The following is a 24,018-nucleotide window of genomic DNA, read 5'->3' as shown; positions in this document are numbered from 1 at the left end:
TGGTCCTGAATTACGTGCGATTCGTACACCTTATTAATGTGTAACCATCAGTTTTCTACCTTTATATGATGACATTATCATTTGTACAATGGGTGAATTTTTTTCACAAAAGCAATATTTTGACATTATCGCTTACAGGATTTCATTTCCTCTTTATTCCTGTCTTATCTAATTTTAAACAAGAGATTTTAAAGTCCTTTCCGCAATTCCCTTTAATCTGAATGAAAGATCTGCCGTCTCTTTCATAAATTCTCAGAAGCACAGATATTTTAAATTTCTGGCAACAAGGTAAAGTATTTTTGCATTCGATTTCTTTTTTTGGTTTTACTTTTTTCGGAAATGATTGCAGTTGGTATAACCGCAATACCTGAATCTTTGTTTCTTCTTTTTTTATACAAATGGTTTTTTACTTGGATAACATGTGGTACTATCCAATCGATGCAGAGATGGTGAAAACCTTTCCCTTGTTTCGATCACGTGTTTCGTAAACAATGATCAATAGCCGTTGGTCGGAGTTATTGCAGTTTGACGTGACTTTAACCGCAATGGGAGTGAAACAACAATCCCAGCTCAACTTTGATGAAGAATATCCGGTAAATAACTTTCGCCGGCTGCAGAAAATAACTTTTATCCTTCGGTTGTCCCATTTCGGCCTTTCGTCCAATATATACACATACACACACACAAACACACATATATATACATCAGAAATGTTTTGTGGTTTTCCACTGCAAGATTTTTTTTAACGCTAGGAAGCAGAGAAATTACTCCGTTCAATGTACATAGCAAAACTTCAGATCATTTGTTTACACAGCTTGGAATGAACAGAAAGGAACAACCGAGATTGAAATTAAAATACTTGTTGTTGAAATTCTTTTTATCCCTGAATTTCCATTTTGCGACCTAGACACAAAGAGCTAAGATCCAGCCTTCATAATCAAACAACGAAGTCTTCGGCTTCGAATGAAAGCAAGTTAAAGCAATTCGCTCGAAAGCGCATTGTTTATATAATCCAAATTGAAACAGAAGATTCTTGACTTTTCTTTCCGAAAAACATGGTTGTTATTAAAATATTTTGGAGGCCTTTTTTTTTCTCGTTTTAAATAATTCTCATGTTGCAGTTTCATAACCTGTAAATAACATCCTCAAAATGAATATGGAACATTAAGTACTGTTTGCGAAATTAAATACAGACTTATCAACTGACCCTTAAAATACACAGATTGGACCAGCGCAAGTCCTTTTGTATGAAGACATATTTGTGTTAGAAAATTTGCTGGAAATTTACAACAGTTTTTGAAAAGATTAGTAGACAAAATTCGAACGACAAGTTTATATATATATATATATCTGATGCAAAACTGTAGATGACGATTTATATGTTATTTGATGAAAACTTCGCAGATACCTTTTATTAAATCTAAATTTCATAGCCAAACATGTTAAAACACTACAGGCACAAGTCTTTCCTTATAGCTCCAGAATTACTTTATATGAAGATAGAAGCGAAACAGCGGACGAACTTTCAGCAACACAAAAATAGCGGAAAAGAATGTCTAGATTACCATATGGATGCTAGTTTAAGAATAATAAACTTATGGTTCTGTTTTATTTATTTTTTTTTTTGATTTATGAAGGTATTGTTTTGCATGTATCATTATTGCTATTAAATGGTATATTTTAGTTTGGCATTTGCTGGTGTATAAAAACAAGCGTTCTGAGCGTTTCATAATTGTATGATAGAGAATAATTTTGAAAAACGAAGCTCGGGGAGAGGAAGTTTAAAGAAGTATTATACATTATAGTCATAATTTTTACTTACGTAGCCATTATCTGACGTATATATCCATAATATAGTAAATATTGTGATATATGTTGTATGCGCGTCAATCAAACATCATCATAAAATAAACACATATATGTTTATATAATATTAAAATCTGCAAAACACATATTAGCACAGTTGCAGACGTGGCAGAAATATAAACATAAAGATAAATCGTGTGTTTACTTGTGTAAAAATAGTTTAATATTATTAATTTACTTTAATAACTTCATATTTTAATATTATAATACGGAATTTAATATTTTAATACTATTAACTCATTTTATTCAATTAATTATTTAATATTATTAAATAATTTTTATTTAATGTCGTTCATTACTGTCACGCAGTTAATTTGCTCAAAATTAACTGTTTAATAGGTATGTTTAAGGAATTATTGCATGTTACCCGTTCGTTCTTTTGGGGTGTACGTTATTAGTGCGTTCAGTTACAGTTACTGCTGATGTTACTATCTATTCAATTTCATTTTCATCTTTCAAAACAGTCTGTATTTTAAAACAAGGAATAACGCTATGAAACTTGAATGAGCAATTACTTATGCATAAACTGAAAATGCTGAAAGTGCTCAAAATTTTGATAGCACTTTATTCTCCAATAAATATTATCATAAAATAAACGTAATAAAATACACGCATTCGTATTCTTTCATTCTGCAAATATATAAATAACTGTTACGCCCATATTGTGATATAATAAAATGGTATGTCGTAGAGACGTAAAAATAATCTGAAACCTAAAGATATCGCAAAACATGCATTACAGTATTTACATTTAACACAAAGTAGGATAAATGTTGAAAACATAAGCAATGCTAATGGCAACTGGGTTAAACAAAAATGGGACCAAAATTATGAGAAAAAGGAGCATTAAATTTCACTACAGACTATCAGCAAATCAGATCATTTCATGGGAGATATGGTAACATTTTTCGCATTTTAGTATCCTACCAAAAGAGTACCACTCAGACTTTCAGATAATTTGAAACTCCCAATCGCGCAGAGAAGTGAGAAAGTAGAATCCCCGTAAGGATTACTCGAAATCCTCAGGCATAACTCTAATATGTTATGAGTTTGAAAAATAAAATGTCACTGAGATGGATTTGCATTTATCATTTTGCATAACATTACAGTTTCCCAAACCGAGTTTTGTGCTGGAAATCACACATTTAGTGGATAGAAATATTTTCTGCAAGTGTTTTGAACCTTTTAGAAAAAGTAAATTTAACTCTGACTATTTTGTGGATGAAAATATAGTGAAAAGAGAAAGCATTTATTTATAAAACGAGTTGATGATTTCGTAATATGCGTGAAAATATTTTCTTCTTATTAGACATGGTCAGAACAATTCTATGATTTTATAAAATTTACTTTAATTCGAAATTTAAGTATATTTTCTCATTGGTTTCAAGAATTAAAACTGAGGATTTGCAGCTTTCGGACTGAAACAACTCCATTTAATGGAGACGAAATCATTAATGTACATTTAATGGACACGAAATCAGAGGTAAATAGGACAGAGTAAAAGATAAAAATAATTGGTTAGGAACGTTAATTAATCGAAAGTGATAAAAGCCTATTTTATATAACTGACCTTATGTTGGTTGCTTCAACAGTTATACATCACAGTGCACGATGTGACATTATTTGTACTCATTATTCAAAATTACAGTGTGTAGTAAGGAAAATCGTGCAGATGGGACAATAAGCCTCAAACTTAAGACTTTCAGTACTGACTCGTAAGGTACTTTGCCATTCCTTTCCGCATACCTCCGTGCTGTAACAGTAGCGTATTAGAGATCCAGGTTCGAGTCTCGGCGAGATCACTGCTCATTTTTTATGTCTCTAACATAAAAAAAAGAATAAAATAAAACATAATGACTGTACAGTGGCGCCCGAACTAAAAAGTGGTGGACTTATTAAAAGGCTGTTTGATCATAAAGGCATGTTGTTGATTATAGACTAAATAATAACAGATGCAACTAAGTAACAAGTAAACTAAACTTTTATACAGTGATTTGTGGTTCACAAACTAAACTGAAATTACGATTACTTAACAAGAGTAGCTGCGAATTATACGTCACAAATTAGTCACGTAAAGTCACCTAAAAGTATAAACAACAATTAACTTAATGCATAAGACACGGTATTGTTTGGAGATTAATAATGAGTATAAATTTAGATATTATATATAATGAGTATAAATTAGATTATTACTAAACCTAGATTTCTTTCCGTTTTAAACAGCGCACACGAGATTAGAACAATAAATATAGCTTCTGTGCAATGGAAATATTCCGTTAATTAATCAGCCTAAGTTATAATAAAATTATTTTGCTCAAGTTATAATTAATTAAGTCTTTTTACATTTATTCTTAACCTCTTCGTCATTTCAGATAATTGATATGTTCTTGAGCAGACACATTTAATGGACACGAAATCAGAGGTAAATAGGACAGAGTAAAAGATAAAAATAATTGGTTAGGAACGTTATTTAATCGAAAGTGATAAAAGTCTATTTCATATAACTGACCTTATGTTGGTTGGTTCAACAGTTATACATCACAGTGCACGATGTGACATTATTTGTACTCATTATTCTAAATTAAAGTGCGTAGTAAGAGAAATCGTGCATATGAGACAATAAGTCTCAAACTTGAAGACTTTCAGTACTGACTCGTAAGGTACTTTGCCATTTCTTTCTGCATACCTCCGTGCTGTAACAGTAGCACAATCGGCGCGTATTAGAGACCCAGGATAGAGTCTCGGCGAGATCACTGCTCATTTTTTTCTCTCCAACATAAAAAAAAGAATAAAATAAAACATAATGACTGTACAGTGGCGCCCGAACTAAAAGGTGATGGACTCATTTTTCATGTCTGGCAATCAAAAAGCCTAATGACTCTACAATTTACTATACCATTAACTTTCGTTAACAGAGAAATTATGTAATGACTCACTGTGACTCACTGTGTAATGACTCGCTGTGTCTGTGTGACTAAATTATAGAAATCAAACATTATAATGTACAAAATTTGTTGTAAATATGATCGCACGCTTTGATAGAGATTGCTTAAATAACAGAAATTATGTTAGAAGAAACGAATTATCGCTTTTTTCTTTATATTATATTATATATATATATATATATATATAATATAAAGATAAAGAAATATTTAATATAAATATAATAATATAAAGTATATAATATAATAATATAAAAATATAATATAATATAAATAACTATTTATTTTAGAGAAATCATGTATAAAAACAAAAGCTTAGGTATGAGAGCTCAGGTAGTGATACAATGAAATTTATAGTTTCTGAGTAATGTAATCACACTTACTACTCATTTGTTTTTTCCTTTCCCTGACTAGATGAGATTTCTAAACATAAAATATTCCAGCAAAACAAAAATTTATATTGAAATATTTGTTTTAGCCCTTAAGCGCATGCTACTAAATTTAATTAAATTCATTCAATTTGTAATTTTTAAGGAAATATCTTTGCTGAAAGCCTTTTAATAAAAATAAAAATGAAGAGTGTTAGTTAAATGAGAGGTCGCATAACTTTCGCAACAGAATTTATTTCTGTTATAACAACTGAAGAAATAATTAAGGTATTTCTTTCCGATTTTGGATGAGAAATATATAATCTATATAATTTCAATTTAGTTTATTCATTTAATATCGAAATTATTTACAGCACGAATATTTCAATAAAATCAGCTTCATCCACGCGAAATTTTTAAATTGTTTTATATAGGCAGAAATGTTTAAAAACAGGATCATCTACAAGCAGGATATATGCTTTGGACAAATATCAGGAACTGAAAACCATTTAATCTATAATACTATCTAGCATAACAATCGAAGCTCAAGCTCTTGAAACTTGAAGTAAAAAAAAAAAGTCGTTAAAAATCAAAATATGAGACAGTAGAATATAGACTAAAAGCTGGGACATCGTAAAGACTGCTATCGCAGTAGAAACGCAAGTCAACATTTTAACACGAAGCAACTCTGCATTATGCTTCTGATCAGTTTTCTCTAACATTTAATTTATCTTTGAAAATTAAACAAAATTTAATTCTGAAGTTCAAACTCTTAAATCATTTTAATAAATAATTTAGAAAACATGATATTAAAACATGTTATAAGTTGAGATATCCTACTGGATAAGTTACGCCCTGAATTTCGTTTCTTTATAATGTTCACACACAAATGCAGAACAGAAATAGAATAACATCAGTTTAAAAAATTGCTACTAACCTGGAACAAATAAAAATTGCGAAGAATAAATATACCTACCCGCTTTTAATCGACAACGTACAAGAGTCATGCAGAAAATGAAACTGTCATAGAGCGTAATTAATAGAACTGGCGATTTCCAAAATGCAGTTTCTCTCTTAACGGACTTATACAAGCCTTCTAATTGCAGATAGCAACAACCTATGCAGTATACCATATAACCATTCTTATGGAAGCTGTTTCTACTGATTCTACTTCAACTCTCACTTCTAAACCGTTTGTTAAAAGCTAAAAGATGAGTCATCGCTAATAGTTTTACTATATGGTTATAAGTACACAACAACGGATACATAACCCTTAACTGAGATTTATTTTGCATCACTAATTGTGACGGATAAAGCAAAATACTACCAAAAAAAATTACCAGTCGCCTTAACTCGAAAGTGAAACGAATATACATTTTCATACTTTTGACATAATGCAGCTAAAATTAGTAACATCTTATTTAAAGTGTTACCTTGTAAGGATCTTAAGTTTTACTAACGTTTATTTTATTTTAAATCTTTACTATCACTTCTTATTTTCTACTTCCGGCCAGAATTATAAGCGTGAAGGATTTTATGCAAAGTTGTCTGGCGAACGCCAAGTATTTAAGTGTGGCCTTTTTGCCAAGCAGGAGAGAGGAAGCAGTGAGTTCGAAGCAGGCCGCTTACCTTAGAAGTTACGCAGTTGATATTTGCCTTCCAGGCCAGAGGTTTTAATCCTCTTGATAAATTAAACGTATTGTAGTGTTCACAGTCTCTGTGCTACATACGCTTCCTGTTATTATAAGGCCAATCTTATTCTAAAGTTAAATTAGAGTTTAGTTTTATTTTTATACCTTTTACGTTAGACCCCGAGTGGAGGGTCATTGTATTCCGAAGTACGGAAGTCATTGTATATAAAGAAAAATAAAGGGTCTTGTATACCCTTCGTCTGTATCCTGTCTACTTACTACAATTAGTGAACATAGCTTTAGTAAGCTCTCTGTTCCTAGTCAGGTCATTGTATGTTTCCGAAGAAGGTTAGAAGAAACATTGAACCTGATAACCTTAATATAGTTATAAGAGTCTTTGTATATACAATTCTAAGTACTATATAAATGAGGCTATAAGCTATGGATCGACCACTAAAATTTAGCTCAGAAACTTAACTTACCAGCTAAGGTATTTTTTTAAATGCTGATCTCTCCGTGAGAAGAAGCTTTTGCAAATTGGTAAACGCAATGGGAGACAACCAAACGTTCATGGGAACACTCATACGATTACGCACTATTTACCTACCTTTACACTAATCTGCTGATATCTGCTTTACACTAATCACTCATATCTGCATAATTCTCTAGAATGAGCGAATCCACGATGAGATGAGGCATACAGAAAACATATAAATAAAATTTAATTTTTTTACTGAAACCCGAATATAATGCTACAAACAGACAGCATATCATATATGGATAAAGAATATTAAGGATGTTAAGAAGATTTTAATCTTGTGCAGGTCTGTATAATTTATAATAGTAGATAATGTAAGGTAATATATGAACTACTAAAAATATTCTGCACATCACATTCGCTACCACTGCCCTTACGGGAGAAAAATTAAGACGGATTGTTCATATAAATGCAAGCGGGAAAATTTGTATTGAGACAGGAAAAGTGCTTTTAGATTTGAAACAACACCGCCGTTAAAAGGCAAGTAAAGAAAGACCGATGCTTTAAAAATTCAAGCGAGACCACTGGTAGTCATGCGCAGGATATTTTCAAGAATCCCAAGCTCCTTGTGGAATTCAACAGCTGCATGATATTTATCGCATTTTGCACGGTCTACAAATACATCCTATGAATATATCACTGAAATTCTGGATAAAACTAGATTATCTTATGCGGTGAAATTTTTGATGCGTCTCTATCGTCTAGAATATGACGAAGTAAAAAATATAGTTTTTTAAAAATTAAATGGGGTTTGTCATATTTAAATCTTTCGTTATAAAATTTAAATGAAACAATTACAGCTGCAAAGAATGCCACACACAAATTACATACCAAATTTATATTCAAATTTCATTCATTTCATTTTCTGAGAATAGGAGCGAGCTTTTTAATGTGAAACTTGAGATATTTTGGTGATTTACTTCTTGTGAAGGTTTTGTGAAGGGACATCTTGTGAGGGTCACACTTGATAAGTTTTGGGTCAAACTCAAGGTAACATATTTCGAGTTTTATAGTTAAGTAGAAATTATGTAGATTTGATTGTTTTTTTCGGATAAATGAATAGAAAAAATTAAATATCTTGTCTAGAAGCTAGAAGATCTCGCGCGGTAATTCTGATCACAGCTCATGTCTCTGAAAAGTCAAGAGACGTGTCTATAAGTACGAACTCATTCATTTTGGCAATGTACGTTTCCATATCTCTTTTTGCACAATGCAGTAAAATTAGCAACTTTTTATTTAAATTTTACCTAAAAAAGGTTAGTCTCCTTTGCTCGCAAATTTATAAATAATGGGAAACCTACACTACTTAAGAACATTAAGAATGTCGCAAGTATCGGTTTAGGATCACTACCTTTATTAGCTGGGACGTCATGATTTCATGATTTTAAAAGAGCTTTATTTCACAACTTCAGAGACACCAAAAGTATTTTTACTAATCTTCAATGCCTCATTAAAATACTAAATTCTATAATAAATAATTTCGCAATTCTTTACATAATTCCTTTCGTAATTTCGTAATTCCTTGCCATTATGGCAAGGAATTACAAAATTATGCCTAAATAAACTAAATTGTCATTTTATGCAAATCAAGCTGAATTTTCTCTAGGTTCAATCTCGTTATCATCCCACTTGCAGTCATTTATTGAGGATCTATAATTTGATGTTTCCTAGACACGCCGAACACGATTATCATGATAACACTAATGTAATAATTAAACATCCATTATAATTTTAGTTCAAGGCCTACCTAACACATACTTTACTCATTATGGATGCGTCAAATAATATCTACAAAATGAAATTGCATATATAAATTTTGTTTTAGCATATCTTTCCTAAGGTGAATATCGTATGTTACAATCTTTTGAGAAATATTCCAAAATGAAGCTGTTCCAGATTGGATCTTTACATGTATGGTGAATGTTAACAAACTAGTAAAAGGTTTTTCAAATATTAAGAAAAATAATATATTTCTACGACGAAGTAACAGGAAGAAAGGAAAATGATATATGTCCGTTATTAAAAAGTTTAAGTTTATCAAGAGTGGAACATTTTTTTAAAACTAAAATAAAATCAAATATTTAGCTGACAAATCGCTGGAACCCTCTGAAATGTTTTATTCCTTTAAACTTCTTTCTGGGAGTTTTAAAAAAATTTAGCTACAGATTAGAGTTATGTCAAATACTGTCGAATTCAGGAAAATATAATGGGCAGATTTTAATGGAATTTGGCGCACATTTATAAAAGGGAAAGAGATAAGCCATTCAAAAGTCATTTTATGTACGCATGATAATCAGTAAAACTCATACTGCAGGGATGCCTAAAATCAACTTGGCGATATCGAACTGAAAGGAACTCTAATATGGAATCGCCTGTCACAACCACCCAAGTCGCACAGCTTGATGGTATACTGGGCAGGAGTACCTATGGCAGTCAATCACACTTCTACAGAAAGGCAGTTTTCAACTCTGGGTCGGTTCTCAGAGGGCAATGAAAGAGAGGAAATCGCCCTCCCAAGAGTATCTCAGACATACTTCATAGGGTTAAGGTCAAGAGATCTAGCTCGCAAATTCATGCGGCGAAAATCCTCACTTTTAGAGTAATCGTCGACCAGTTGAACCTTAGGCGGACGCGCGCTGTCGTCGATTAACAGGTACCCAGTATTAACTTCAACTAATAGGTACCCAGTAGCCTGAAAAGTCTAACAAAGGGCTCAAGATCTCCTCTCTATATTACATAGCAGTCAGGGAAACTTTGCTAAGCCCATGTAGGAAGAGCCGGCTGTCCAACATTACGCCTGCTCAAATCATTGCCTCTCCACCACCGTAATTATCCTTTTTCCTGATGAGGGAAAAATGTCCTCGTGTTCCAGTCTCTCTCCAGATACAGGTACACCAAAAATAAGTATCCAGGCTGAATCTCGACTCAACTGTAAAATGCATGGTGCTGCACTTAAGTCTGATCCAACGAGTAAGTTGTCTACTCTCACTTGTGGGATGCAGTAAGAGGGAAGTAAACAGCTGGTCTTCTACGATACAGCTCTATTTCCTGAAGCCTTCGGGAAACTGTAGACCGTGATACTAGATTACTAGTGGCAGCATATATGTCACGTGAAATCTAGCTGTATTCATGTATAGTTGTACTAAGAGTGCCAAAGATCCTCCCTTGTCACTGCGTATCATGGTCGACCTTGTCTTCTTGATACAGATCCATTGTTATGAAATTGATTCCGCAAACTGAAAACGACACTGAGCATTACATTGAGCTCTGCAGCTATCTGAGTTTGTGATTGGTCTGCCTCCAACATATCGACAATTCCCCATCTTATTCCGTCATCCATACGTTCGTGACTATGCATTTTATTGGATACCTTATGAAATTCACCCACCTCTTGCAAATCATGTAGGAGTACTAATCGGCGAAAAAAAATCTGCGAAAACTCGCCACGCTCGTATATATCCTCTCGTCAATCACCAGCTCCGCAGACGTGCACGTGTACGCTTAAGTACTCGACACTGAACATTTGCATAGTTAATACATCTGGTTCAATACGTTTCCTAAAATTAGGCAACTATCCATACTTTATAAATGCTTTTAATTTTGCGCACGAGTGTACATAAGAAAAAAAAAAAAAACAACTGAAACTCTAAACAGGCTGCTCGGTAGCAAACGTCCGTAGAAAACGTGCATTCACAGACTCCTTCTAGAGAGAGAAGTGGAGGAAAACGTTAAAAAAATCCGTATTATTGTGTTACCTTACAACACTTTGGTGGGGGAATTACAAAATGCTTCAATACTGAATGTTTACAGAATTTGACTACGTAAAGAGCACTATTAATTTCTCTAAGCTTCCCTTTAAATTCAAGCGGCTTCTGTTACTTTTAATGCTTTGAAATCTGAACTGAACAACCAAATATCAGTATTACAAGAATTAAAAGTGCTGTATGCTTCTAAAATGTTAACTATTATAAGTTATTGTTTAGAAGTTTGCGATTCATTTCTCATTTTTTAAATTTCCTATATTTGATTTTCGATTAACGTAACGTAATATTGATGAGAGCATATAAAACGACTTTAAACTACACTGAAGCAATTTTATACAGTGCTGGCCATTAAAACTGCAGCACCAGGAAGGAATGATTTGATGAATGTCAAAATTCCATAAAAGGAAGAAGAGGCTGGGATATGCAAATGATTAGTATTTCAGCCCATTTAGACGAGGCAGGAGGGAGAAGCGACATCTGAAGTTCTGCATAAAGGAAAAGTTTTGTAGCTGATTTATTATTCGGAAAGCGCTTTGTAATATCAGAGTTTGCTCAGAATATCGTTTTATGTCTCGAATAATAATAATAAATACTTACCAGCAACTGTCGGAATACGATAGAGGCAGGATCGTTGCCAATCGAGAGTGTGGATTATCGTTCGTGATATCGCCCATCGCACTGGTGAACATCCAACTATTGTCATGCCAATATGGAATCAATGTTTTGCTGGGAGTCATACTGAACGGCATGCAGTATTTCAACGCCCTCCTATGTTTAACTCCCGAGAGGACAGTTACATTGTGAGGTCAGCTTTGCAAAACCGTACAACCTCTCACAGACTATTAGTCAAGAAATGGGCATGTTCGCAGCACGCCTAGTATCCGCTCGTACGGTCCGTCGATGTTTGCCGCCGCGTGGACTTCATTTTGGCATCCTTCGACAATGCAGCATAGAGAGAGGCGGTGACTGGTGCACCAAACGACAACTCTGGATACAGTAGTGAAGAAAACGCCGTTTTTTTTCAGACGAGACCAGGTTCTTTGTGCAGTATTCTGATAGCCGTATACGTGTCGGTAGGCTCCGAGAACACCGTATATCGTCTGCTTGTATTCGATATCGGTATAGGGGACCTGCACCAGGTGTAATGGTTTGGTCAGCCATTGGGTGCACGACTCGCACGACTCTAGTTCGGATCGACGGTAATTTGAACGCAGATTGGTACATTTCCGACATCTTACGCGCAGTGGTTGCGCCTTATCTTCGAGGCCTGCCAAACGCCAGTTTCCAACAGGATAACGCAAGACCACATTTTGCACATCGTGTTCTGAACATCCTCGATACACAGAGAATTTGACTGCTGCTCTGGCGTGCACAGTATCTGATCTGTCACCCACTGAAAACATCTGGTCATGGTTTTCTGAGAGACTGACAAGCCGCCCTTCTTCAGCTAATACAATTGATGAACTGTAGCACAGACTTGAAGCAGCATGGAATGAGTTGCCCGTTTCTGTCATACAAGCCCAGTTCGATTCCATGCCTATCCAGGTAATGACCGTTTTAGATGCCAAGGGTGGCAGCTGTTTTTACTAATTTCGCACCCCTGTAAACCTCCAAACTGCAAGTTTAATCATTTTATTTTCTTGCCATACTATTTACGTACAATAAATATATACTTTTTTATATTTGCTTTCCTTCATGGTATTGCAATTTTAATAACCAGCAGTGTATATTTAGTTTGTCATATCTTATCTCCAGTAGCCTGACATTTGCTGGACAGGCGTTCGTCAGGAATGGCTAAAAGCATCATCCGTCATTTAGCCGTGTCATTACTGAGATCGTTGCCGAACTGCTGAACTGAGTGGAAATCAACATCAGAGCCCCTATGACTTTAGTCTTTGCTTTTAAGCACATGTTAACAGCTATCTTATCTTATGCTTGTTACTGTTATCTAGAATTCGCATTTGAAAACATTGGAAGTTGCTTACTTCAACCTTTTAAAAGCATATTCATTAAGTATTCACGTGTTTTGTTATTACTCTCAATTATGACATTAAGGTTTAAAATGCTCAGTTTATTTCAATGTTTAAAGTAACTCCTATCAAAACTAGTTGCAAAATGTTACAGAGGTTTTAAGATAATGTTTTCTGTACGCTCTAAACACTTAATAAGCAAGTTAATAGACCTTAAAAGTATTTGTTTTATTTTTTCAAAAAGGAATTATGATAAATAAGAAAAAGATTCCTAATATAACAAGACGTTTATTAACAGGTCCGCATTTCACAGTATATGAATGTACCATGGTAAGAAGTATGCAGTTGTCATTTAGATATTTTTCTCTGAATATTAGGAACCATGTTTGTGAGGCTTCGAAACTTTTGATTTAATGCACTTAGTTTCTGTCCGAAATCCTTACAGAAATATTAATAAAAATACTTTTGTGTTGAAGGGTTCGGAAAATGTAACTTTCTTGCCTTTTGCATGCATTCTTTCTATGCTATTTGAAGAGAAGGTCAGGGAAAGAAGAGACGGATGTAGAAATCTCGTAAAGTCTGAAACGCGAAGAGGACTATAGTAGCACTTACGCCATTTCAGAGAGAAAAGAAGTTCTGAGTAGATGGGTCCATCACCTTCAAAGAAATACGAAAGAAAAAGGCAAGGTACCTTCATAAATTATAGCTGGGAACCCTCTACAAAAAAGTAGCTTTTTCCCCAACTTTCTTGCTATATCCGTAGGTGATAAGGTATAAGGTAAGTTTATTTTTGAAATAATTACTAATACACAAGATAGTGAAGGGCCATTTTAATGTGTATAAAATCAGTTATATTATACTCAATTATATTGCACGAAAATTTTGAAATTATCTATGCATTTTAAATAGTATATATTAGTTATAATCCCAGGTAATTGGAATTATAAATTAATTGGTTAATGTACATCATCACAGAAAAAATCACTTTGCAGCTTTATACGAACAGGTTAAGATGAACAGTTATTTGCATGTTATTTTATATAAATTATAACTTTATGGCCTAGCACTCGTTAGTTCAAATTAACCCCAACTAATATTCGTTGAGTCAAATGTTTTAATGGATATCCGTTTAATCTCTATTAACATTTCCTAAATCTTCTTTATGGAGTTAGTTTTATGCGAAAAATTTTAATGAGGTGTTATTATCTAAATTAATTAAATAGCAGTATTTGATAGTTGAACTATAATAATGTGAATAGAAACTAAGTTCCTATACACTTTAAAACAACTACAGTTGAGTATTTTAAAGTTTAGAACTGTATTTTACGTAACATGTGATGAGAGGACAATTTTGAAATGTAGGGAAAGTAAATGCCTGTGTGAGTAATTATATTTGAAGATAATTTACCATTTACCATTCGATCTTATCAAGACTGTTAGCCGAAAGGTTTATTTTAACATATCTCTGACTGCAACAAATGAATACTAAAATGTGTCCAAACTGCGTAATTCAAAGAGCTAGGGCTTAATGAGCAATATAAGAAAAGAAAACAACTAATTAAACACATTTAAAATACATTTCGATTTAATACTGAAATGCATAATATCTTAAAAAATGACAAAAATCGATCCACATATGCTAATAGTTTCAAATACATAACTTACAGTCTACAGTTATTGTCTTGAAAAACAAATATTCTTTCAGTATCGCATATCGATGCATTCCCTAAAAGATGTATCAGATATTACTAGAAATCCTTACTAGAAATCCTTAATAGATATTACTAGATATTACTAGATATCCTGAAAGGTTATGTATAACTAATGTATTTATTTATTTGTGTAATACAGCTTCATACCATATTGGTGCTTTTTTGAAATATAGTAGTTAAAGGAATATTTATTGTTCATAAACCTTAACTCATTTAAGTTGACTAAAAATAAAAATTTATAATTTTATTTGTTTTAATTTATTTTATTTATAAGATTTATTTATTATTAGAAAATTTTAGGAATTCTGCAAATTCAAAGGAACTTGATTGAAAAAAGAAGAAAATACTTAAAATATTAAATTGTTGCAAATTTTAAATGCTTGCAATTAATTATTAAGTGCAGAGAACAGGTATTAGTTAATTTATTAAGAATATCTATTTTATAAAGATTATGTGATTTATAAAACACTCGGTTGTTCGCCATCTTAATAAAACATTAACATTATATTTTTCAATTATATTTTTTGTTATTAGCACTAAAAATTCCTCAGTTTACACATTTATAAAATTAAACAATATAAAATAGTTTCATAAACTTCGAATATATTTATGTTAAATTTCATTTAAAGTGAGTATTCGAAAGTTAAAAATGTAGATAGTCGAAAATTATTTAAAGTTTACAATTTAAAGTGGGTATTCGAAAGTTAAAAGTTAAAAATGTAGATAGTCGAAAATTATTTTAAAGTTTACAATTTATTCTTCCTAAAGCACTAAAAATTCCTCAGTTTACACATTTATAAAATAAAACAATATAAAATAGTTTCATAAACTTCGAATATTTATGTTAAATTTCATTTAAAGTGGGTATTCGAAAGTTAAAAGTTAAAAATGTAGATATTCGAAAATTATTTAAAGTTTACAATTTAAAGTGGGTATTCGAAAGTTAAAAGTTAAAAATGTAGATAGTCGAAAATTATTTAATTAAAGTTTACAATTTATTCTTCCAAAAGCAATAAAACTTTACGACTCTGTTTTAATCTCACAAACAGTGTCTGATAATATCATAAAAGAAATGTTTTAAATAATGTTTTCTAAAGATTCCGATTTAACAGAAAAAAATTTCCTCAGTACTTTCATGCCCACAGCGAGCATACTGTTTGCGCACAAGAAAGGTGCTTGTTCACAGAATAACAAGCATTGTTTTACACTTGGACAAATGTATTATTTTGTACAAAAGCATACATATGCGCACTCATTGTTGAAGAATTCTCACGAAATATTTAAATGCTTTGGACGAAATGTTATTCCAGCAAATAAATTACCCAGATTATCACGTATTAAAATTATTTAAATGAAGCGGTTGAAAACTTCATTGCTTTCATATGCAAATAAAGTTTTTAATTTATTCAATTCAATATGAAATCAGAAACATATTTAACTGTGATTTGTTTGTTTAGCTTTCAAATTTGGATGGGAGAAACAATAGCGATTTCCATTCCTTATTTTTTTCCATTCCTTATTCCTTTTATTTATATTTTTTAGAAATAAATAAAAATATTTAAGTTAGTTTAAAGTGCGTTTTTGTAACCAGTAGGAATTAAATTTCATTGCAGAAGTAAGTAATGCTAAACTTACTTTTTTTCTACCAAGGTGTTTTCCTTTTTTATTGTCTATACTTGCCTTTGATTGATTATTAAAATTAGCTTCGATTTTAAAATATAATTATTAAATAATAAATTTAAAATTTCTATAATGAAATACATCATTGCATTTCTATCTCAACATAAGAACTTAAAAATAATTTACTTATATTTGAATGTGATATTATTTGTATTTTGCAATAATAAAAATAATATTTTATTTCTTAACAGGATTATTTCTGTGTAGTCGTTCCAGAGTTCACTATTATGCTACCAAAGAAAGTTGAGACTCTATAAGCTGTTAATACAAATGTCTAAAACTTGCCTTGGATATCATGTGAATATTTATGTATAAGCATTGGCTTCATTCTCCCATTCGTTAAAGAGATAAATCTTAAATTTTCATTCGCTTATAATTAGATTTTTTGTGAGTCCTAAAATTGACATTTTTGCATTGCGTTCAAATGAATCAAGTCATGTAATACTGACAAACGTTTTCCTGTGCCGCTGTTGAATATACCGGATGAATTTTTCTAAAAGAACTTGAGTGAAATGAAGAAAATTTTATTATTTAGAATATTCTTCGTAGAGAGCTCGTATACAAATTTCAATTCCTTTTTTATTTTTTATTAAAAGTTCTCTTTTAGAAACGCGCCTTATATGTTAAATTTCTTAAACCAAAACAACTCTTCTACAACCAATTTTCGAGCTATTTCATGGTGTGATTTGTTTAACCTCTTGTATATTACCAAAATAAAATTCTGTGTTAGGCATGCTATGAATGCCTAAAACGTATGCTTAGTCTAACTAGTCTATTTTATCGATTACTAGCATAAACTTACCCTTTTCTAACGATAATTCTTTTGTATTCTTTTATATGTGGTATTATCAGCAAATTTTAATAATTGCAGTGCCGGAGAAAATTTTAATAAAAGTTATTAATTAGATACAACATAAATCACATGGATTAAATGTTTCATGCATTAAAGATGTTATTAGAAATTAAAGTATAAATTATTAATATTATAACATATAAGTATGCATTTCTGTGCCGTGTTTTTGGGACGGTTAGCATTCGTCTCACATGTGCACAGTTGCAAGGCATTGCAACGGAGGGTGTGATATTGACTTACATACGCAAACATATAATGGGGACAAGCACGAGATCTATTCGATTCGACTTAAATGGCGCAGAATTATCGTTCACCTCATGTCATTTAGGACGTCACTGAGAAAACTATTGGGCATTTCGGGACTATTTCGGGAAACAGAAAACATCAGTTGTCCCGGATTCAGGGTTCATTTGGACATTCTAAACACTTTACCCCGTCATATACGATCGCCTGAAGTAGTTTGTAATATTTTGACTCTCGTTTTCCTAATTGTAATCATGTAGGTGTAGTTTGAAAGTATATAAATTAACAAAGTAGAATGTAACAAACGTAATGACTGTCTATTAATATTGCTTTGAAAAACATTTTCCTCAGAGCCATTTAAATCCAACATAATTGGCAATTTACTGCAGGATTATTAACTACAGAATAACTCGAAAAAGGAAAAAAAAATAGTGTATGTGTTCAATAAAAGCAAAACATGTATTTTCTTTCGATTAAAGTAGTGAACTACTAATTGCCTTCCTTTAAATTTTAGTCATTGTCCATCAAAAAAGCTAATTATTTGATTATTAAGTAAATCGCCAGCTCATTAATTATGCACATAAATAAATTAAACACATATAGTGGACTTTTTCTCCTTGACGTACAGTCTATATCTTTCAGAACGGATAAATATTTCATTTATTCGTTACATCACTTTTATGTTGTAGGCATAAAATTTTTAATACAATGGGAAGTTGAGCCGTGAAGTTGAAATGTGACAAGTTAAAAATAAAGCGATGGGGACTAAGGTTAATGTGGTATTTCATTTTAACATCCTGTCAATATATTATTTATCTTCTACAGAACGCTTTAAAATTACAGAATATTTTAATGTTAAATGCATTATGTAAGAGATTTTTTGTAATTAATTTTAGTTGCAAAAATCACACGATAATATATCACTTTACTGGCATTCACACTTATCAGATAAAGTATACTATTTTAGTATTTCCTAAAACATTAAACTGAACCGAAAAGTGTTAAATATTTTAAGTCAAATTTATTTCTCGTCTGAATTTTTAGAGCCGATACCTTCAGTTTTAAATTCAACTATTTTTACATAGCGTAAAGTGCCCTTCTCTGAAGGCAAATCCTTTCAAAATTTATCACAAATATATGAAACTTTGTATAAGAGGGAAAAATACGTTAAACGTGAAATTTGTATAACATATGCAAATACAGTTTATTTTATTTCATTAACTACATAAAGAAATTATTAATAATCTTTTATTTTAGACAGCCTAACCTTAAAAAAAAAGAGAAGAATATTATGATAATATACGTAAAATCTCTAAAAATTATAGAAATAAAATAATAATCTTCTCGCCAGTAAGACTATGGAGGATAATTAAAGCAGATAAATTTTCTGCCCACAAACAGCTTCTTAGCTCCACATCATATTTATAAACATCGAAAGGTAATGTTTTCTAAGATACGCGTCTGCATACGGGATAGAGATCCCACCCAAGTTCCCGTATGGACAATTGCCATCTTTTCTGTTGGGTTGCATTGGCCTGAAACGTTTATTTAGGTGCTTGTATGCGCAACTGTTACGAAAAAACTAGACTAAATGAATTTGAGTTGAAATATTTACATATTTATCGCTCGTTTATACTTGGCCTTATACTGGAATCGCAAACGGCTTTACAAGAAAAAACTAAAGCTAAAGGTCAAGGTAAAGGAAGCTAAAACTAAAGGCCTGGAATCAAGTGATAATATTTTCGGTGCATAATTAATGTCTTGGCAAAATAGCAAATTGTTGCTGATGGTCTAGTATTTGTATTTTGTATATTATAGAAGTGCATTGCTAATTAGATTATTAGAATTAATTATTTAATGATTCTGCTACAGTTACTGTTAGTGTTTCGACCATTTGTTACATCTTAAAAGTCATTCTGATGCCATATTATATAAATATCGACTAAAAGTTTCTAACTCTATTTACTGTGCACAATACATATTACACATATCAGGAGCAACATTTAATAACAATGATAAAATCCTGTTCTGCAATATAAACTGCAAATATATTAACTTTTTAAAAAGATGCATTTATAATGCTATTTTGATTTTTTTTTTTTTTTTTTTTTTGTCTATACTTTCTCATGCTCAGAAACTAAATGAGGAGATGTGCTCTTAAAACTGCTTTCTGAGTTTTTTTTAAACACGATTTAGTAGTAAAGATCTCGTTCTATCGAATGACAATATGAGGATCTTTTCCTTTTTTTAATTAAGAAGCGGCGCTTTTTGTAGACATATTTTCCGCTGGTTTGTATTTCAAAAAAACTTCGTAGAATTCGGAATATGGGTAATGCCCAGTTAGTTCACTTGGCATAGGTATGGACTAATAAATATTTCTTATCTTAAATAAAACTCCAATTCCTTTTTCAGAGTAGGTCTTAATACTAAACATATGGGTGACTAAATATTTCGATCAACTGAGACTTTTTAGATTGCAATGGTATCCATTTTTGTCAGTTGTTAAGTGCTCAACAAAAAGCTAGGTGCATGGATTTTTTAATTTTTATTTCATATGTTTTAACCTTTCCTAAAGTGCAAGTAATAAAATCTATAGACATGGAATAATATGCATATATGAGTGTTTTACTCTAAACGTTTTCAGCTTCTAACCATTTTCAGAATACATGTCTTTTAATTTTAAGATAACGCAGTCTATAGACTGATAAATTCAAATGTATATTTTCAAAAGCGTTATAACATAATGGGTAAGTTTCGCATATCTCCGTTTCAACGAAAACGATTCAGCCAGGAAACTTTTCTTTTACGTGATATTTCCCAAGCCTGATTACTTTGAGAAAAAATAAAAGCATTTAGTTTTTCAGCACCACTTTATCTTTCATCGGCATTTTATCTTTCAGCGGCACTTTATCTTGATGTTAAATTACACCATATAGCGCAGAAATAAACATACAGCACTATATTCGTTATTTACGCCGTTACATTTATTTTACATCCGTTATTTACGCAAAGGAATATTTGCGCATTTTTCATAGAAGGAAAATATAATGAAAGATAAAATTTTTCACGTATGCTTTATTATTGATTTATTTTTATATTATATTAGAACATTTTTCTTGATTAGTTTGTAATTAAATGTGCTTCCAATAACGCAAAGATCCTGCTTTCCAGCTTAAGCATGTAAAACGTGCTTTTCTCCTAATTCATACATTTTATACATATATACATTTTAGGCATGTATGTATTTTATCATGCATGTATGTTTCTGCCTTTTATATAGATTATGCAATAAAGTAATAAAATTTACACGAACGGTTTAAAGTGCACAATTGCCATAGTTACAGTATTAAATGGCCACCATGGTTACTATTTTAAAAATTAAATTTCATTCATTTGAATTCCTTGAATGATATATATTTGCATGACTTTTTACGTTTGATTCTAATTCTTTTATTTAATTATTATCATTACTATTTACTTTGCATTAGAAATTTCTTTTCGTCTGTTTTCTATTTTTATAACTCCAAAATGAAAAACTTATTTTACATTAACATTTAACAGAATAAAAATTAAGAAATAAAACATGTTTTAGTTTTAGAAATTTTATATATAAATAATATTATTATTCCTCTCCAGTTTTCTAATAGCAAACAAAAATAAATACATCCCATCAAGTTTTAAAATTAAAAACCGCTTCCATTTCCAAGTTTCTTAATTCAAATCGATGATTCCCATCAGTCGAATTTCAGCACGAGGAGAACTTAATGAAGCCCTGTTTGAGATTCTTTGAAAAATAGATTTGTTTTTCCGAACAATTACGAATCTTAACAACAAAGAGATCACAACTGCAAAAAAGCAATAAAATTCAAACCCAAGTTAATTTTAAACAAATTTCCTCAATTAATTATATGCATTTATTTGGAAATTATAAATTAACAGTAGTGTTGCTGAAAACTAACTACCCTGCGATTGCATAGAATTTTCTTCTTCTCTGAGCTAATATTTAATCTCACAGTACACATCCAGTGCGTGATAATACCTACATTTCACTATGTTAAAAAAATTGAGTTTTCGTTATCACTGAAAATGTTGTCACATAAATAAGTGGCCCACCAGCGGCCAAGCGGTAAAGTCGCTGAACGCTGGTAGTTCGGTCCGAGGTTCGAATCCCGCGAACGGGCTGGCTGCATGGGCGTTTTCGTGGTTTTCCCCATGTGTAACGTGTATACGAGCCAGTTTCCCTTAGAAAGTCCTCCACGAAAGGCATCCCTCCCCTTAGGCAGATAGCCCTCGTGTGCTTTGCCATAATTAAATACACCAACACCAAATACACCAACACCATAAATAAGTGAAATTTTAAGAAACTTGACTATTTTCAATTATAATAAATTAATTGAATAATTTTTAAAACACTTCGCTAAACCAACTCTGTTCGGAATTTAAGAGCAACTTTGCTGCAAAAGTAAAACACTTAAAATAGTTATAAAGTAAACGAGCGAAATTCTTTGCTGCAGGATGTAAATTAATAAAGTAAACTGAAATTTAATTCTTCCTTGGATGTAAATTTAAATTTATTTTCCAATAAAATGTGTTTGGAAATGCAAGCACTAAAATTATTCTATAAATGCTTTAAAAAAAATAAAAGTTTAAATAATTATAGATGTTTTTTTAGCCAAAAGTCTTAAACTTGTAATAAATCATTTAAAAATCAACTTCCAAATTTGTATTTCCTAATCATCCCTCCCCAACTTTGTTCCCTAAAATCAGCTCACCTTTTCGCAGTTGAGCTGATGTAAGAAGCGAGTAAGGGAAACTTCCCACTTACCGTGGGTCCAGGCGAAGTATCCGGAGCTCGAGATTGCGGCTGTTGCCTCTACCAAGTAGGCGACTGGTACTGAAACAGGCAGCAGCGGGCTCGTCTCTGAGGTTTAGGATAGAGGGCTCGTGGTGTGTGGATCGATGTGGGCGCGACACTTTGAATGGCGCGCTTTCGTCAACTTGGGGGCTGGTCCGACGCAGACTTTCGGACCATGAGAGCACTATGGCGGCGTTGGCGGTCGGGTGACGAACCGATATTTGTGATAGTAAAAGAGAGGTACTTCAAAGCGAAGTACCTCTTTGCCAGATGGTACACAAACTTTACCATTCAGGGATTTTCAGAAATACTATGTAGCAGATGGCAGTCAGGATTTCCAAGTTAGAATTTAGCTTATGCATTAGTTGCTTCTTTGAGAAATATTTAATTAAACGTTGCTCGGTAAATAATTCCATTAAAGTGATTAAACAAATTTTCTGTTATTAAAGAAAATTCCAGAGAGCTAGAATATACAGAATATACAAGGTACAATTCGATTCAGAGCCTTTTAATTTTTATTCACTTTTATATTTTTTAATCAGATTCTTGTGTCTTGAAATTTGTGAAACGCTTACCTACTTATAAAACTGCTTATTTATCAATACCATTTATAAAATCATTTTTAGTTTTTGTTATCTTTCCATTTTTCAAATTTAATAACCCCACTAGGCTTAAGTTCGAGGTCGGTTACTTATTGGTTTAGAGAAGAGCTCTGAAAATTATGTAATGAATTCATCATAATTGAAAATAGTCAAGTTTCTTAAAATTTCACTTATTTATGCGACAACATTTTCAGTGATAACAAAAACTTAATTTTTTTAATATAGTGAAATGTAGGTATTTTTTCCCAAATTATTTTTTCCCAAATTTTAAATCATACTGCGGTTTAAATTCGAAGTAAAACGTAACTGATGGAATCTGCGCATATTTCAAAGTGAAACTGAGAAATCTCTGAAATAAGTCAACGTCATTAAGAATGAAAGAAAAAGGTTGATATGTCCTTTATGTCTAGTACGGCAAAAAAAAATTAGAAAGATCCTTTTGAAATAAACTTATTATGAAAAGTAAAATTATGCTGAAAAATTTCCACTTTATCTTTGTATCCCATATCACATTTGTGACGTAACACATGTAGCTTACTTCTGTGGTCTCCGTTCCATTCTTTTCCATTAAATTCTGTTTATTTATTTACATTTGCTATCGAAAAAAAAACATCCCCATCTAAAATACTTACTTTCATGGCATGCTAATCTGTTGGTTTTTAAAGTATGAAAAGTGTATGAAAGTATGAAAGTGCTTACATCTGATTTGTCACTCGAAACACTATATTTTTTTCTATTAAAAGCACATAATGGCTAGTCAGTGTTTTAAACATAAAGGATAACTGTTTTTAATTTGTTTTATATTTTTCGTACATTTTTTTAATTTCATTTTAACAAAGGTAAAGCTGAAGTAAGCTGTTTACAAACTGAATTATTTGCGCAGATAATCATTAAAACTCGCATCAGTTAAATAAAAATTACAGGTTTGGTCTATTTAATAAAGTTCCTGTCCATTTATTTCGCACTGGACTAGCTGATTCGCCGTTGTGTGTTT

At 31.7% G+C, this 24,018-nt stretch overlaps 1 protein-coding gene across 3 annotated transcripts in view; it reads right to left on the bottom strand.

Moving 5' to 3' along the window:
- Positions 1 to 22,547, bottom strand: part of LOC118185602 (cell adhesion molecule 2-like) — a 529,906-nt gene extending 507,359 nt beyond the window's left edge. For 2 of the 3 annotated variants that reach the window (XM_085807279.1, XM_085807278.1), the window contains exon 1: positions 22,393 to 22,547. The gene's annotated coding sequence lies outside the window, so the exon portion shown is untranslated. The remainder of the gene's footprint in view (positions 1 to 22,392) is intronic. The other variant, XM_085807281.1, reaches the window with a different exon arrangement.
- Between the last annotated feature and the right edge of the window lie 1,471 nt (positions 22,548 to 24,018).

This window comes from Stegodyphus dumicola, chromosome X1, assembly GCF_044657685.1.
Source record: "Stegodyphus dumicola isolate Sdum_Otavi_A_Nest chromosome X1, ASM4465768v1".
Classification (NCBI taxonomy): domain Eukaryota; kingdom Metazoa; phylum Arthropoda; class Arachnida; order Araneae; family Eresidae; genus Stegodyphus; species Stegodyphus dumicola.
The sequence above is the reverse complement of the archived record's forward strand: the minus strand, read 5'-3'. Positions and strand labels throughout refer to the sequence as shown.